At 42.8% G+C, this 19,085-nt stretch overlaps 1 long non-coding RNA gene across 1 annotated transcript in view; it reads right to left on the reverse strand.

The window, feature by feature from the left end:
* Window positions 1-3,948: 3,948 nt before the first annotated feature.
* LOC113261317 (uncharacterized) overlaps window positions 3,949-19,085 on the reverse strand; it is a 45,874-nt gene continuing 30,737 nt past the window's right edge. The window contains exon 5 of the long non-coding RNA XR_008956323.1: window positions 3,949-8,827. This is a non-coding gene — a long non-coding RNA (uncharacterized LOC113261317). The remainder of the gene's footprint in view (window positions 8,828-19,085) is intronic.

The following is a 19,085-nucleotide window of genomic DNA, read 5'->3' on the forward strand; positions in this document are numbered from 1 at the left end:
CTTGAGCTTCCAATCTGGTTCCAATTCCAGACTCTCCCTCTTTGCTCCTGGTTTAGCACAGCAGGAATTAGCCTCCTCTCTCCCTGTACTCCCCCCTTTCAACCACATAAAGAGGCTCTGTTTGATTATTTCAGAAGCAGCCTCAGGACCTGCTTCAAAGGCATCAAATAGGGCAGCAGCCAGCCATGTTGATGAGTGGCAGCACTGGGGGCTTGCATCCTGCCTCACGAGCACTGCTACCAGCTTAGTTTCTGTCTGCCTGGTTGGCTATCCAGTCAGCTGACCTGCTGGATTCTCCCCAAGATCCAGCGCTGGCCCTACCGAAGCCTCCTGGTTGCCTCTGTCCTGATCCCTGGACTTAGGTCTGAACTCAAGAATTATTTGGACTGAATATGCTTGTGTCCTCCAGTATCTGCCTTTGCAAAGCACTGGCCAGGCCTTCCATCCTCCTGCTCTGGCCCCTGCCGTCCTGCCATGGCCACCCCCTGGGGGCCCTGACCAGCCCTCATCCTCTGGGCTGTGCTGACCACCCAGCATGGTCTCTCAGTCTGTAAAGTCTTGGCCTGCCAAAAGCCTTGCCCTGCACTAGACTCTGACATGGAACTCACCTGTCAAACCCCTGTACCTGGCCCTTAACATGCAGTGCTTGGGAAGCATTTGTAAAATGCCCCAGTGGTACAATGGGAAGAGCCCAGAAGTGAAGGCTAATTAAGGCACTGACAGAATTTATTTCTACATTGAAGGCGTAAAGAGTTACAGTTCTTAGATTTTTAAAAAATATTTTTTTATGTATCTTAGAGAAAGAGCATGAGTGGGAGGGGCAGAGGGAGAGGGGGAGAGAATTTCAAGCAGACACTGCCCTGAGCACGGAGTCCAGTGTGGGGCTCAATCCCAGGACGCTGAGGTCATGACCGGACCGGAAACCAAGAGTCAGATGCCCCACTGACTGCACTGCCCAGGCGCCCCTACAGTTCTTAGATTTTAAAAGGCAAAGCGACTTTCGGGCAATGTGCCAAATCTTGTTGCTACGAGAGTTCTAGAACTTAGTTTCCATCAGAATGGAAACAAATTATTTACTGAGCCAATACCTAGGATGAGCCTGGCCTGGGGGAGGCCTGGTGGAATGCCAAGGCAGGCCACAGGCCACTCTCCTGGTGAGAGAGCCAGTCACCACCACCACCAGACCTGACCGTGCTGACCACGCCAACCAACACGCAAGATAACCTCGTGGGCGCTGGTGCTTCGGCCGTGTGCAGTCTCATCAGCACACACGCGCCAGGTCCTCTGTACGTCTGCCAGGGGCAAAGACAAAGGGCACCTGTTGGCAGGGGGTGCGCAAGAGCCACACAGTGTCCATGTCGCTTGGCACTGTGGGTCTGTGTCACTGCCCAGCCCACACCCCCCCCACACACGGGGGTGCTTGTGAAAGCACCGGAAGTACAGCCAAAACAGAATAATGACGGCATCTGGAGAGGAGAGTTAATCGTCATTCTTCGCAAGCAGCTCCTCTGCTTTGACTTCCCTGACAGTTAGCATTCTCGTTATGACTCCGTCTCACTGAGCAGGAAACAGTGACACAGGGAGCTTCGGTGACTTGCCAACATCATCAGGCAGCCTGGCTCTAGGTCCCGAGCTGTCTCCTTCATGAGTGTCAAGAGTGTTCTGTGTCGGGGCGCCTGGGTGGCACAGCGGTTCGGCATCTGCCTTCAGCTCAGAGTGTGATCCTGGCGTTATGGGATCGAGCCCCACATCAGGCTCCTCCGCTATGAGCCTGCTTCTTCCTCTCCCACTCCCCCTGCTTGTGTTCCCTCTCCCGCTGGCTGTCTCTATCTCTGTCAAATAAATAAATAAATAAAATCTTTAAAAAAAAAAAAAAAGAGTGTTCTGTGTCTCTGGAATCCTCATCAAGGATCTTGCAGCAGAGCAAAGCCGGAAGCTGGTCATGCCGTATGGGTCTCTGGGTTACAGGCATTGCCGGTGACATTCCGTGTTCTCCGAATGTGATTATTTCCCTCATGTCAGGAAGAGTCAAGGTGGACTTTTCCCCCCCTTTTGAACTGAAGAGTTTATTATCACATTGTGAATTGCATAAATTTTAAATGGCCAATCTGCTCTCAGTTGTTGCGGCAATTAAAAGCTGGAAATACAAGCCAAATAGCCTAATAAAAAGTAATCTACCTGTCAGGTACTTCGCTTCAAGTATTTTAGAAGTTAGATAAACTCCAGATGAAAGAACAGGTTTCTAAACCAGTCATTTAGAATTCAGAGCACAATTTCTCTGGACTGACACATACACTTCATCAGAGGAATGAGGTTCCCAGGCCAGCCCATGGTTCTATAACCTCTTGAATCGGATCTACAAAACTCTCATTTCCCCTCTGCCAATGTTCCAAAGCTTCTGTGAACCAAAGGGTTCTGGGTCTCCATGGCAGAAATAAGGAAAACACTTCCCACCCCCATGCTCTCACCCCACTGTGGCTCCATCAGTGAGAAGGTAAAGCTCTGAGCCCCTACAGGCCAGGGACCTCGCTGAAGCCCAGGACCTAGAGCACAGAGGACGTTTACAGGAAGCCTTGTTGAATGAATGAAAAAGATAGATTTGGTTGTTGATCTACACCTTCCACCACCCACTACCACACTTTCCACTTCCTCCATTTCTCACCTGGGCTTGGGGAATCCACTGGTTCTGAGCTGTGGCCTCAGGAAGGGGCTTTGAAGGTGGTGACTTTGGATTTAAGGGAGGGAGCAAGGCTTGGGTGGAAACCTGATCTCAGGGACTCCATGTCTACAAGCAAGGCCCAGATTCTGGCCAGGCTGGGAATCTGCAGGTCTAATCACTGGGGCCAATAAGCTGTTGAGTGACTTCTATATCCATCACCGTGGTTCCCAACACATCACTGTTGGATTCACCTTGCATCAACTGACCAAACTTGAAACAACAACAATTAAACAGCTTACTAAATCAGATAAGTGCTCAATGCCACCACGTATGAATGACACGTGGTTAGTGGCAAAGTTCCAAGACCAAGCTCTTAGGGTAGACAAGATTGGAGACCTTCACAGTTACACAGCTTGTCCTGGGAAATGACTTCCCTCCCCTCTCCTAAGCAGCTGAGGAAGGTTTGGGCCCCACCAAGCTGTCCTCTTTCCCGTCTCTCCATCCCAGTTCCATAGAGAAAGGATCCAGGTCAAAATGCTCCTTTAATGTAGATGCCAACTGTAGCACTGACATGCTTGACTCCTAGGAAATAACTATTCTCACTTCTCCAAATTTCCATGTCTTCACATTTTAGCCTTTGTACAACTATCTGTGTAGCCTAGAGCACTCTTTCTTCAAGTCACCTGCTCAGTTTGTTCTTCAGGGATCTCTTAAATGTGCCTCCCTCTAGAAAAGCTTCTCTAACTCCCAAGACCAGGTTTGGTGTCCCTCTTATATATTCTCAATCCTCTGACTGCCACTCCCTCCCCCTGACCACACACACACATAGCTCCTCTCACTTTGTATTGTTGACTGTTTACTCAACAGCCTCCCATCCAGACTGTATGCTCCACGGGGCTAAGACTTTGTGTGATGAAAACACTCTCTATCCCCAGTGTCTAGGACAGTTTTTTTCACATAACATGTTCTACGTGAATGAACAATAAAGACTTACAATGACACAATGGTGAGACCATCAAACGCTTCCAAGATTACTTAGCGCCATCACAGTCTGCAGAATCCCATGTCACACCGGACCCACTACTCACCGATTCTTTCCAGGAGCACACCCAAGAACAGCAAGATGATGGAGATGTAAGACTCAGGAGGCTTGGGATCCTGCAAACAGAGCTGTGCTGTTGGTCCAGTGGATGGAAGAGCAGTTTGGGAGGATAGGCTGGTTCATGTTTCTTTCAAAGACATAAACATGTACCTTGTCCTCTTTTAGCAACTCATGGTTTGAGGAATAGTTTTTGCTTCATGAAAGTGAGAAAACAGCCGGATCAATCAGGCTTCCAGGACCAAAGACAGAAAATACGCGGAGTGTCAGCCAGCCTACATGGAGCCAGCTGGACCTGATTCCTGTGGTGACCAAGCCGTAGCACTCCCTGAGCCTGGTGAGGGGCACTGAAGCCATAGTAGTGCTCCCTGAGCCTGGTGAGGGGCACCGAAACCGTAGTGCTCCCTGAGCCTGGTGAGGGGCACTGAAGCCGTAGTGCTCCCTGAGCCTGGTGAGGGGCACTGAAGCCGTAGTAGTGCTCCCTGAGCCTGGTGAAGGGCACTGAATCCGTAGTGCTCCCTGAGCCTGGTGAAGGGCACGGTGCCCATCAGGCCAGACAAAGCTGACAGGGCCATGAGGATGCTAAGCAGGGAGCCTCCGACCCCTTGGGTGTAGGCGTAGCCTGTGGTGATGCAGTCGAAGCCCAGCACCGTCATGTAGAGGAAGGCCAAGGCCAGGCCCGCCAGGATACCTCCCGGCCCTCACGGCACATGCGCAGCAGCCTTCGGGGGCTTGGGAGGCAGGAGGGGAAGCCCTGTGGTTCTGGCCTGGTGTCCTTCAAGGCTAGACTTGTGGTCCTTCAACCTTCCCAAAGTTTTGGGCTTATTGATGAATCCAGCAGTGGTTTCCCGAGAGTCCATTTCACCTCAAATAAAATCCCATAACCTTTGCATCAGTGCCCTGCCCCAGTGCCCTCAGCCCCACCCTCATCTGCTGCTTTGTTGGGCAGTTCCTGTGGGTGACCATGGCTTCACCCATGCACCCATGTCTTTCTGAGTCTCTCTCTAGCCCCAGGAACACAAGGGCAGGTGGTACTGCATGTGCCCTGGCATCACACCTCCGAGAACAGCACTTGGTGGAGAAACTCCCCAGTTTCCTTAGCGTTGGTGGGACAATTCTGAGGTAAATCCTACACATTGTCTCCCAGCCCTGGCAAGACTGAGCCCCAGTCGCAGTAACCTGTATGCCAACACACTCTTTATTGGCTCTTCTCCTTTCCCTGTCTCGTTTCCCATACCCACTTCATGCTTCCTAGGATCACCTGCCAAGTAGATTACATTTACCCCAAATACTCCTCTCAAGAACTGCTTTTGAGAGAACCCAAACTAAGACACACGGTGAGGTTGGGAAGGTGGCCACTGACAGGAGAGAAAATACAGCAGAGCGTGAAAGACAAATTTTCACAGGCTTGAAACATGGTAACAAACTCTTAAAAACAGTGATGGATATTTCCTTTGGTTATGTTTCTGAAGAAAAAGAGACTTGTGAAAAGAAAATGATAATAGCTTTCAGTCTTCCAGCATGCAATAGGCAATGGTTGTAAGCAGATTTAAAAAGAAAGAACCCTTTGTGAGAGGCGTTTAGCACAAATGAAGACAAGCTCTGAAAAAAAAAAAAAAAACAACAACAACAACAACAGGAATCAAAGAGGGCTGTGAAGGAAGGAGAGGGGCTCAGGCCAAATCCATTGCAGCCCAAGAACTATGGGGAGAGGGAAGCTCCTGGTTGTAGAAATGAATTTATTGCCAGAGCAGCTTTATTTTAAAGAAAGAAAGAAAGAAAGAAAGAAAGAAAGAAAGAAAGAAAGAAAGAAAGAAAGAAAGCTAATAATAATAACCACACCGATGAAAACCCAGCTAACACTGACTTGTTTCACTATATGCCAGGGAGCAAAATGGGGCTTTGCAGAGGCGATCTTTCTGCCACAGCATTCCTGCAATCAGTCCTGTCATTGTTACCCTTACTGTACAGACAGTGAGACACAGAGTCGGAGTCAAATGACTCTGCCTGGTTACACAGCTAAAAGGGACAGATGGAAAGACACAGCACAATTTATCTATTTATCTGTCTCTCTGACCACTTACCTACCCATCCATCATCTAAATGCATGTATCTATCTCTATAAATACATATATTTTATTCATACAATGAGATCTGGTAGGCTTCAATTACAGAACAGCTTGAGAGAAGAGATAATTAATTATAAGAAGTCCAGGAAAAGAAACTGATCTCAGAAGCAAGGCCTGAGCTCTGTTATGCCAGGCAAATGGGCAACACTGTCAGCAGGCAGGGAGAGCTCTTAATCTTCAGATCATATCTACTGGCAGGTCCCCCTCCCTCCCATCCCCTAATGTTAGGGAATCTTTGCTTTATAAAACACTACTGAGGGGCGCCTGGTGGCTTAGTCTGTTGAGTGTCCGACTCTTGATTTGAGCTCAGGTCTTGATCTCAGGGTTATAAATCCAAGCCCCACAATGGGCTCCATGATGGGTGTGGAGCCTACTTAAACAAACAAATAAACAACAAAACAAAACCAAAAAACCCCACTGCTGATAGCAGAGATGGTCAATGCATTACACTATCTTGGCCAAAGAGCAGCCCATACTATCTGAGATATTTGTCTTTCTAACTTAGCATCTTTAAGGAGGAGGAGGATGAGCGAGAGAGGAAGAAGAAATTTGCCCCCAGGACCATGAAATAGGTTGTACAGGTTAAATACTGCACAATCCCATGGGAATGCTACTCACATCAGAGTCTCTCTAAATAAAGCCCCTGGAATGGGGCAGTGTACAACCTGTGTAACTGCACATGATGTCCCCACCTGCCCCCACCAATGAGATCAGCCATATGAACTATATGACCAATGGCACAGTTGGAACCTTCTCATTTTTTCACTGTTTCTAGGCACATCTGCAGACAAAATGTGGAGATTATAATCAGACACAAGCTCTGAAAAGAAGAAATGAAATACTGACATAAAGGAGAGATAAAGGACAATAGCTGCCTCTGAGTTTATCTTACCTTGAAGGTTCACGGCATCCTGTCACCTTTCTTGGAAGTGCCCCCCTCTTTGTTGCTGGGGTTTTACAGCCAATTGGGGAACTAGCTGATTAACCCTGGACAGAAATAGAAACTCCACAAGAAGTGAAACCAAGTTCCATCCAAGAACGAAACCACAACCGATCACATGAGATGCCCATGTCATCACCTGGCCCACGGACAAGGGAGCAAATACATTAATGATCTGGTCCAGCTGCTGGACCACTGCATTCATCGCTGTGAGGGGAAGGGAACACTGCAACTCAGTGGCTGAGTCCTTCCTCCTGGTGAATTTAACAGGGTGCGTTTGCTAGCCGTGTATGGGGTGAACTGCAGTGGAAACAGAAAAGTTCCCTTTCAGGCTAACTATGGATTCATCACAGGATTTTCAACCTGAAAAAAGCCTTCAAGATTAGTTCTATTGAACTTGAATAATTAACAGAGGAGTAAACTGAGGACAAGGTCCCTTGGAGCTAATTATTCTAACTTCGGTCTCCTGTCTTCTCTTTTCTATCACATCCTGCTATCTTAACAACAACAACGATATTAACTAGTCATTATGTTATTATGACCAACATGTCGATGAGGGGGAGGAAGAAGAAGGACAGAGCTAGTAGAAAACTTCCTAGTGCCAGGCACCTAGTTCTAAGCCTTTTCCACACAACTGGCTCACTGACCGCTCACAACAACTCTAAGAGACTGGCAATAGCTCCCTTTAACAAATTAAGAAGTAGAGGCACGAAGAGGCGAACTTTTTTGCTCAGGGTCACAGGAAAGGTAAGTGGGGGAGTTGAGATTCGAATCCAAGCAGGCTGACTCCAAAGCTTACTCTCCTAACTATTCCACCATTGCTGAAGAACATACTTGCAGGCTCACTTAAAAAATCATAGTGAGCCTCGAAACAGGATCTGTGTTTTATTTTAGATTTCTTTAAAAGCAATTAAGAGAGGCTAGGAAGATTTTCTTTTACCCAGAGACAGAGGACACTTTCAACACCATGTCACCCAGCTTTTACCCGCCTAGCTGTTTTATTTTGGGTGGTGTTATTTAAGCCACAGTACCATCCAAATAAGTGTAGTTTAAGAGAAGACATGATTATAAGGGACTTCTACTCTTTGTAAGGAGTATATTTTAATAGACTTCTCCATGATAGCTTCCTTTATCTTGGCTACCAACTCACGAACATTTTCTAGCAGAGAGTACCAATTCCACAAATATAGGGTTGGACAAGATCTCCAGTTTTTAAGCTGGCAATTTGAATATATCACAACGTGAATGATCCAAGTTTTATAAATGGAAGAAAAAACAAAGAAGATGCCAGATTCTCCCATTTAGCTCCATTGTTGAAAAAAATTCTACCTCTCACTATAAGTGATAATCAACAGTCACATTCGCTGACGCATTTTTTGCAGGGGATGTAGAAGCTTATCACTGGCCAGAATGAAGAAATCTTTTAATCCACTTATGTTGCAGGTCTAAAATTGCCATGGGACTTCTCTGCCATATTTTGAGGGGCTTCTCTCCTGAAAGTACAGTTTATGTATCTCTTTGATAATAACAATGGCATCCATTTCTCCCTGTGTGCAGATGTAGGTCCAAGTGCTTTACAAATTCTGCATCTCACAGAGTTCTCCAAACTGAGCCGGCATGGCGTGTGGGTGTGAGGTCTGTTTCTCCCGTTCTACAGATGAGGAAAGTAGAGTCTGGAGAAGTTATGTAAATTGCAGCTGGTAAGAGCCATGGTTTGTTTTAACTGGATTCAAATCCAGGTCTGTTTGACTCCAGATGCCTCTCTCTTAAAGGCGACTTTACTGCCCCTCTCAGAGCCCTGATTGACTCATCAATTGTGTTCACTGAGCCAGGCCTACTTCTCGACTGATTAGAGGACCATGACCCAGATCACCAGCCAGTTGGCCTCTGTTGTCATGTGTGAGGCTCACAATCCAGTCCTTCTGAATGGTGATGCCCAGTGTGGTGCTGGCCAGGTTCGCCAAGGCTGCCAGGAGTATCACAGCCGAGTAGCAGGCCACCTACAGCAGGGTGGGAAAGGGAGTGTGGAATCCAAAAATGGACTTTCTCAGCCCATTGTGGTACATACCACAGTTATTTCTCTGACAGCTCAAGGAATATCTACAATGAACACAAAGACCTTTGAGAACAAGAGTTTCGATGTAGGTTTGAAGCACAATGTGACTGTGTTGATTCTACCCATTTTCTTCTTGCTGCCCCATCAGCGCCAGATCTGATGCTAATTTGTACCTTGTAGACACTGACTCTGCTGTTCTACTGCCTTCGTGTCGGTGGGATTTAGGCTCTGATTCACAAACTAGGGGTGAGGAGAACACTGACTAAAGATGAGCCAGATCCCAAACCAGTGAGTGGGGCCGTGTGGAGATGACTCACTGAGAGGCATTCAAGGCTGGTCTCTGCCACTCACTCTTAGGGCACAGGAGGGAGCTGAACCAGCCGCGTCAGACCTGCGCCATCTCCCTTCTGGGACAAGCCGCAGGCCACGACCAAGGCATTCTGAGTGAAGAGCAAAGCATGAGCCGTTGAGAATGGAAACAATGTTTCCTCTTGGCTTTAAGACACAGGTCATGGCTACACTATCATTTAATGCAGAGTAATTACATGTGACCAAATCACCGGGCCAACCAGGGTTATGGCTTTCAACAGCAATCAAGGGCTTGAGGAGGAGGCGAAGAGCAGGCTCATATGCTCACTAAAGGCAAAGCCTTCGCAACCAAAAGAAAAAAAACAACTGAGCTTTATAAGTAAATGAAAACATACTTGAGAGGAGAATTATAAGAAAAGCGGGACACTAGACAAATCAGAGAACTTAAAGGTTTCCTACTGATACATCCCACTCTTCTGGATGTACTCTGTGACTGAAGTGATCAATATGGCCAAACGACTGGGGCACCTGGGTGGCTCAGTCGGTTTAACATCTGCCTTTGGCTCGGGTCATGATTCCAGGGTCCTGGGATCGAGTCCCACACCGGGCCTCCTGCTCAGCTGGTAGTCTGCTTCCCCCTCTGCTACCTGTGCACCCCCCACTCGTGTATGCTCTCTCTCTTAAATAAATAAATAAGATCTTTTTTAAGAAAATATGGTCAAAGAACCAACTTTACATAAGTTAGCTTTTCCAATGACATGGCTTCAAAGAATGTCTTTCCAAGCCTCCTAGGTGGAATGAAATGTTGACGAGCAATCAAAATAGGAAAAACTTTAAAAATCCTACATTCTTACTTGGCATAAGAGGGTTAAAAAGATATTAGAGCCAAAAGCTAAAAATATATCTACACTTGAATGACTAAGTCTCCAGATACTAGTTCCGAATTTAGACAGATTACTTGGTACAAAAGATATCTTTTACACATAGAAACTGTCTTTAATAAAAAAATAACACAAGTATATCATACATAGGTTATATCAAAGGATTAAAAAGAAAGCATGTTTTCAAGAGTTTAATATTAAAAATCTGTGATGGGAAGAATCTAAAGACTACAATAAAATGTTTTAAACATAATACCGAAGAATGGTATAAAGCTATACGCACTTTTTCTAGTTTCTAAAAGTTATGCTGTCTTTCTATTAAGTTCATATCTGTATTTTATTTCACAAAATAATCCCAAAAAAGTCTAGTGAGATCATAAGTTACCTCATAATTGTGTGTCAGAGTTAAGAGTATTACCTTTGTTTCTTGGTTTCCTGACGATCCAATCACCAATTAAGACCCCAAACATTAACACAGAGCCAGCCACCACTAAGTCAAACATTACTGTTAGGAGAAGATCGTGTTCATATAATTCTATCAGGAATGCAGAAATGGCAAAGTGTCAACTTCCATCTCCCTACAATGCGATGAAGCAAAGCATGTTTTAATTATTGACCTAAAAGATGAAACAAACTTAAAATCCAGAAAGATGCCTTTCTCCCAAAGGACATGTCATATGCAAGACATAGAATCAGAAAGTCAAAATTATACATTTATGCAGCACAGCTGTGACATTTTAAAAATGCAATGTAGTTCTACTTTAGAAAGCTGGACAGAATACATTTTAAAATCTTGAAAGCTTCAAAGGGCCAAGAATCCCATGAGAAGACATCAGATAAATGCTTTTGAGAACATGAAAGCCCCAAGAAGCAAGCCCAGGTCACCCTGAGACATCTGCTGACTCTGTCAGCTCTGCAGTTTGGGTCATATCAGAAAGTCAGATGATAGAAGTCCATGCCCACCAAAGGTGAGACATAGACAAAACAGTTCCTGCTTTAAGCTGAGATCCCATATAACTCAACCCTAGGGTGAGACAGGGTAAACCACAAGTAAGCCAATCCTCGCCTGGACCTGGAGTCCAGCCTCACCTCATTTGGATGGTCCAGAACATCACAAGCCTGGATCTTGCATTAAACTGGTCCCAAATGGCTAGTGCCCACTATGTATCTGGTAAAAGCCACTTTCCTCTCTAAAGAAAGACACTATCATCTTAGGCTTCAAAATATTCCTACACTAATTTTTAAATACAATGCCCAGGGCATGATCAAATGTAATAAGTCATACAAGGAAATGAAACAGCATGAGCAAGATCTATCTTAAATAACAGACAATAGAAACAGACCTACTGAGACTTCAGACATTTAAATTATCAGACATGGGCTATAAAATAATAGTGATTATTATATTTAAAGAAATTAATGCCAGGCCTGATAATCTGAGCAGGGGATTGGAAACCATAAAAAGTGACAGAGTCAGTTTGAAAAGAACTACATAGAAATTCTAGGGCAGACAGGGGAAGAGAATCCTCACCTACAGAGGGAGGAACATCAGAATAACGTCAGACCTGTTTACAGAGACCTGGCAAGCCAGGAAAAGCTGGCAAGACATATTCAGAGCTCTAAGTGAGAAGAATATGCAGCCAAGGATCTTTTATCCAGCAAGGCTGTCATTCAGAATTGATGGAGAGACAAGGACCATCCAAGACCAGCAGAAACTGAAAGAATATGGGACCACCAAACCAGCCCTACAAGAAATATTAAGGGGGATTCTATAAAAGTAAAAAGACCCCAAGAGTGATACAGAACAGAAATTTACGATCTATAGAAACAAAGACTTCACAGGCAATATGACATCATTAAAATCATATCTCTCAATAATTACTCTCAATGTGAATGGCCTAAATGCTCCCATAATGACACAGGGTTGCAGACTGGATAAAAAGACATGACCCATCCATATGCTGTCTACAAGAGACTCATTTAGAATCTAAAGATACATCCAGACTGGAAGTGAGGGATGAAGAACCATTTTTCATGCCAATGGACCTCAAAAGAAAGCTGGGGTCACAATTCTCATATCAGACAGATCAGATTTTAAACTAAAGACTGTTGTTAGAGATACAGAAGGACACTATATTATTCTTAAAGGATGTATCCAACAAGTGGATATGACAGTTATAAATATCTATGCCCCCAACAGGGGAGCAGATAGATACACAAGCCAACTCTTAACCAGAATAAAGAGACATATAGATAAAAATACGTTAATAGTAGGGGACCTCAACACTCCACTATCAGCAATAGACAGATCACCTAAGCAGAAAATCAACAAAGAAACAAGAGCTCTGAATGACATACTGGACCAGATGGACCTCATAGATATATACAGAACACTATACCCCAGAACAAAGGAATATTCATTCTTTTCAAATGCACATGGAACTTTCTCCAGATTAGACCATATACTGGGTCACAAAACAGGTCTCAACTGATACCAAAGACTGAGATTATTCCCTGCATATTCTCAGACCACAATGCTTTGAAACTGGAACTTATCACAAGGAAAAATTTGGAAGAAACTCAAACACTTGGAAACTAAGAACCATCCTGCTTAAGAATGATTGGGTAAACCAGGGAATTAAAGATGAGCTTAAGCAATTTATGGAAACCAATGAGAATGAAAACACAATGGTCCAAAACCTATGGGACACTGCAAAGGCAGTCCTAAGGGGAAAATACATAGCCATCCAAGCCTCACTTGAAAGAACAGAAAAATCTAAAATGCAGTTTTTATATTCTCACCTCAAGAAGCTGGAGCTGGAACAGAAGAACAGGCCTAACCCACTCACGAGAAGGCAGCCAATGAAGATGAGAGCAGAGATCAATGGATTAGAAACCAGGAGCACAGTAGAGCAGATCAACAAAACTAGAAGCTGGTTCTTTGAAAGAATAAATAAGATTGATAAGCCACTGGCCAGACTTAGTCAAAAGAAGAGAGAAAGGACCCAAATTAATAAAATTATGAATGAAAGGGGAGAGATCACGACTAACATCAAGGAAATAGAAACAATCATTAGAAACTATTGTCAACAACTACATGCCAATAAATTAAACAACCTGGAAGAAATGGATGCCTTCCTGGAAACCTATACACTACCAAGTCTGAAACAGGAAGAATTTGATTATTTAAACAGACCTATTTATTATGAAGAGATTGAAGCAGTGATCAAAAACCTCCCCAAAAACAAGAGTCCAGGGCCTGACGGATTCCCCGGGGAATTCTACCAAACATTCAAAGAAAAAATAATACCTATTCTCCTGAAGCTGTTTCAAAAAATACAAACAGAAGGAAAACTACCTAACTCATTCTATGAGGCCAGTATTACCTTGATCCCCAAACCAGGCAAAGTCCCCATCAAATAGGAGAATTACAGACCGATATCCCTGATGAATATGGATGCCAAAATTCTCAACAAGATCCTACCTAATAGGATCCAACAGTACATTAAAAGGATTATACATCACGACCAAGTGGGATTCATCCCTGGGATGCAAGGGTGGTTCAACATTCACAAATCGATCAGTGTGATAGATCACATCAACAAGAAAAGAGTCAAGAACCATATGATCCTTTCAACTGATGCAGAAAAAGCATTTGACAAAATACAGCATCCTTTCCTGATTAAAACCCTTCAGAGTGTAGGGATAGAGGGTACATTCCTCAATTTCATAAAAATCATCTATGAAAAGCCTACAGCGAATATCATTCTCAACGGGGAAACGCTGAAAGCCTTTCCCTTAAGATTAGGAACACGACAAGGATGCCCACTCTCACCATTATTATTCGACATAGTACTAGAAGTCCTTGCAACAGCAATCAGACAACAAAAAGGAATAAAAGGTATTCAAATCGGCAAAGAAGAAGTCAAATTGTCTCTCTTCGCAGATGACATGATACTCAATACGGAAAAGCCAAAAGACACCACCCCCAAATTACTAGAACTTATAGAACAATTCAGTAATGTGGCAGGATACAAAATCGTTGCTCAGAAATCAGTTGCATTTCTATACACGAACAATGAGACTGAAGAAAGAGAAATTAGGGAATCCATTCCATTTACAATAGCACCAAAATTCATACAATATCTTGGAATTAACCAGAGAGGTAAAGGATCTATATTCTAGAAACTACAGATCACTCTTGAAAGACATTGAAGAAGACACAAAAAAGGTGGAAAAACATTCCATGCTCATGGGTCGGAAGAATAAACATAGTTAAAATGTCTATGCTACCCACAGCAATCTACACTTTCAATGCCATCCCGATCAAAATACCAATGACATTTTTCAAAGAATTGGAACAAACAGCCCTTAAACTTGTGTGGAACCAGAAAAGACCCCAAATTGCCAAGGAAATGTTGAAAAGGAAAAACAAAGCTGGGGGCATCACATTGCCGGATTTCAAGCTATACTACAAAGCTGTGATCACAAAGACAGCATGGTACTGGCACAAAAACACATAGACCAATGGAACAGAATAGAGACTCCAGAAATGGACCCTCGGCTCTATGGGCAACTAATCTCTGACAAAGCAGGAAGAAACAACCAGTGGAAAAAAGACAGTCTCTTCAATAAATCGTGCTGGAAAAATTGGACAGCTATATGCAAAAGAATGAAACTTGACCACTCTCTCACACCATACACAAAAAAATAAACTCCAAATGGATGAAAGACCTCGATGTGAGACAGGAATCTATCAAAATCCTAGAGGAGAACATAGGCTGCAACCTCTTCAACATTGGCCACAGCAACTTCTTTCATGACACATCTCCAAAGGCAAGAGAAACAAAAGAAAAAATGAACTTGTGGGACTCCATCAAGATAAAAAGTTTCTGCATAGCCAAGGAAACAGTCAAAAAACCTAAGAGGCAGCCCATGAAATGGGAGAAGATATTTACAAATGACACTACAGATAAAAGACGGGTATCCAAGATCTATAAAGAACTTCTCAAACTCAATACACAGGAAACAAATAATCAAATCAAAAAATGGGCAGAAGATATGAACAGACACTTTTCTAATGAAGACATACAAATGGCTAACAGACACATGAAAAAATGTTCAAAATCTTTAGCCATCAGGGAAATTCAAATCAAAACACATTGAGATACCACCTTATGCCAGTTAGAATGGCGAAAATGGACAAGGCAAGAAACAACAAATGTTGGAGAAGTTGTGGAGAAAGGGGAACTCTCTTGCACTCTTGGTGGGAATGCAAGTTGGTACAGCCACTTTGGAAAACAGTGTGGAGGTCCCTCAAAAAGTTAAAAATAGAGCTACCCTATGACCCAGCAATTGCACTACTGGGTATTTACCCCAAAGACACAGACATAGTGAAGAGAAGGGCCACCACAATGTTCATAGCAGCATTGTCCACAATAGCTGAATTATGGAAGGAGCCAAGATGCCCTTCAACAGACGAATGGATAAAGAAGATGTGGTCCATACATACAATGGAATATTACTCAGCCATCAGAAAGAACGAATACCCAACATTTGCAGCAACATGGACAGGACTGGAGGAGATTATACTAAGTGAAATAAGTCAAGCTGAGAAAGACGATTATCATATGGTTTCACTCATTAATGGAACATAAGAAATAGCAGGGAGATCGGTAGGAGAAGGAAGGGAAGAATGAAAGGGGGGGTAAACAGAAGGGGGAATGAACCATGAGAGACTATGGACTCTGGGAAACAAACTGAGGGCTTCAGAGGAAACAAACTGAGGGCTTCAGAGGAAACAAACTGAGGGCTTCAGAGGGGTGGGGGATTGGGATAGGCCGGTGATGGGTATTAAGGAGGGCACAGATTGCATGGAGCACTGGGTGTTATATGCAAACAATGAATCATAGAACGCTACATCAAAAACTAAGGATATACTGTATGGTGACTAACATAACATAATAAAGATAAATAAAAAAGACAAAAAAAGAAATTCTAGGGGTGAAAACTATAACAACAGAAATTAAAATTAAAATGTAATTGATATGTTCTATAGCAGATTATAACTAAAGAAAAATCAGTTAACTGGAGATATGTGGAAAGAAAAATCCACAATAGAACACAGAAAGACAAATCGAGGGGGAGAATGGTAAGAACAGAAGATGAAAAAGAAGAAAAAACCATAATGAACCAAACAGAAAACACAAAATAACATGGTATGTTTAGCTTAAATATATAACTAGTTATCATTAAATATAAATGAATTTAAATGTTCCAGTTAAAGGACAAAGATGAACAAACTGGATTTTAAAATATAACTAGGGGGGCTCCAGTTGAGGGTCTGACTCTCGGTTTCAGCTCAGGTCACGATCTCAGGGTCAAGGGATGAGCCCTGCATTGGGCTCCAAGGTCTGTGCAGAGCCTAGCTTAGGACTCTGTCTCTTTCTCCCTCTGTCCCTCCCAGCCCCTCTCTAAAAGAAATAAAAATATATCTTTAAAAATAAAATAAAATACACAACTAGATATTATTTACAAGAGACACATTAAAACAAAAAAAATCAGATTGAAAAAATGGATAATGATATACTATGTCAACATTAACCAAAAGAATTCTTGTCATTAAATTAGTATCAAAGTAGAGTTTAAAAGGGGGGGAAAAAAGAGCATTGCCTAAGAAAAAAAGGATCACTTCATAATGACAAAGGCTCAATCCACTAGGAAGATATAAACATTCCAGTTTTGTATGTACTTAATAACAAGAACTCAAAATACATGACTCAAAAATGTGTAGAACTAAAAGAAGAAAAAGACAACCATTGTGGAAGATTTTTAACTCACAACCTGCCTCTTGGGAACTGATTGAACAAGACAAATATATACAGTGTGTGTGTGTGTGTGTGTGTGTGTGTGTGTGTATTCTACTTAAAGGTTTTAGAAAAAACACCGTACCCAGAAATATCAGAATACACATACTTTTAAAGCACGTGAAACATTTGTAGGAATTGGCCACCTAATGGATTGTATAACAAATCTTAATTTCAAAATATTGAACCACACAGAGGACATTCTCAGACATCAAGACAAATAAGCTGAAAGTCCGTTAGAAAAAATCAGAAATTCCTCATCTGTTTGTAAATTTTTAAATATATTTAAAAAATAATCCATTGGTCAAGCCAGCAATTACAGAAGACATTACAAAATATTTTTAACGAAACATATCAAAATTTGATAGAGGCAGTTGAAATACTGCTTAAAGAGAAGTTTATAGTCTTAAATACAGATATTAGAAAAGAAAGGCTGATTTTGAGCAGCCAAGTATCTATATTAGGATGTTAGAAAAGGAACAGCAAATTGAGTCCAAAGAAAATAGAAGAAAAGTAATAATAAAGGTAAGAGCAGAAATTAATGAACTAGAAAAATGAAGGTACAATAAAAAGGCTTAATAAAGCCAAAATTTGGCTCCTTGGAAAAACTAATAAAATAACTTGTGGTTTATTATACAGTGAAATTCTATATAGCAACAAAAGGCACCAACCCAGGGCTAATTGTAACAACATGCATACAACAAAAATAATGTTAAACAAAAGAAGACACAATCAAGTATATATGGTAGGATTGCATTTACAGAATGCTCAAGCCAAACTTGAATTACACCCAACTATCTCATTTAGGGATGCCTACAGCAGTGGTAAAACCACACCGAAGAGCAAGGAAAAGTGAGGCTCCTGGCTCTTTCCTGTTGGTGAAGAAGGAATGTGATTGCGAAGGGCTCCGGGAGGGACAAATCTTCCATGCGGGCCCCACCCTAGTATTGGATTTGAGGGCTGGTTTCATGTATTCACTTTATAATTATTTATTATAAGCATTCCTTATACATGTATGTTTTATGCACTTTCCTCTCCATGTGCTATAGTTGGCAATTCAAAACACTTCCTAACAAAAATACACAGGCATCTTGTATCAGATATTTTGAGACATTCTAATGGCCTATTCCGGTTCCCTTACCCATTCAAAATACAGGAATTTCAATTTGAATGATCTTATCCATATTGATAAGGCATAGCTTACATAAATCAAAAATCTTGGACTCATGAGGTAGATCAAAGTTGCTCCTAAAACACATATATCCAAATGATAAACATTATTAACTAGTAATATGTGTGTGTATATATATATATATATATATATTTCTTTAAATAACATCTGGCTGTTAACTCAGAGAAAGTAAAATCCTGTTTGGTGTGAATTTGCTTTGAGAGCATAGCCCAGTGCTAACTAGTAATACAGGCAACAGAAGAGCACCTGGTTTTACTAAACACGTTAGGGGATTCTCAGGGCTTCTGTTTTTTCAAAGCAGTCTTCACTCCCCTGAGTGACCACTAGGGGAATATTTAGTCACATCCCATTTCTCAGGTCTAGACATGGAGGCAGAGAAGGAAGTGTGCCTTCACACTGCAATCCAGGCTTTAAAGCACGGGGTCTGGAGTGTAATGGAGGAATATGGAAATAGCAGCAACTCCAGCTGGTAAGGCAGAACAGTGGCTTTGAGTGGATGTCACTCCTGAGCAAAATCTGAGTGCCAAGTGGGAGTTGAGCTCATGAGGAGGTTCGAGGGTAGAGATAGCTTTTTAAGTCGGGAGAACCATGGACATGAAAGTCTGGAGAAAAGAGAAAGCATAACTGCAAACAAGAAAATGCAGAGGTTGGGGTAGAAAGCATGAAAGTTAGAGTAGGAAGTAGGGAGGATGCAGCGGTCCAAAGGGACCACCTTCCCAGAGTCCAAAGGGACTCTTTCCCAGAAGGAACAGGGAGGAGAGGTGAATTGTCAACTGTGCCCTTCTGTGGATTCTCAGCTGCAGGGGGCCTCATCTTTGGCCTTTTCAACACACCCATTATACCCACAGAGCTGGGGGCTGGAGCCTGCCACAGCTGTTCACCTAGGAACCCTCTCCACTTCCCTTCTGCCCATCTTGACCATCACTGCTCATTCTGGTCTTTCTGATACTCTCT

The sequence above is a fragment of the Ursus arctos genome, unplaced genomic scaffold (assembly GCF_023065955.2).
Source record: "Ursus arctos isolate Adak ecotype North America unplaced genomic scaffold, UrsArc2.0 scaffold_3, whole genome shotgun sequence".
NCBI lineage: Eukaryota > Metazoa > Chordata > Mammalia > Carnivora > Ursidae > Ursus > Ursus arctos.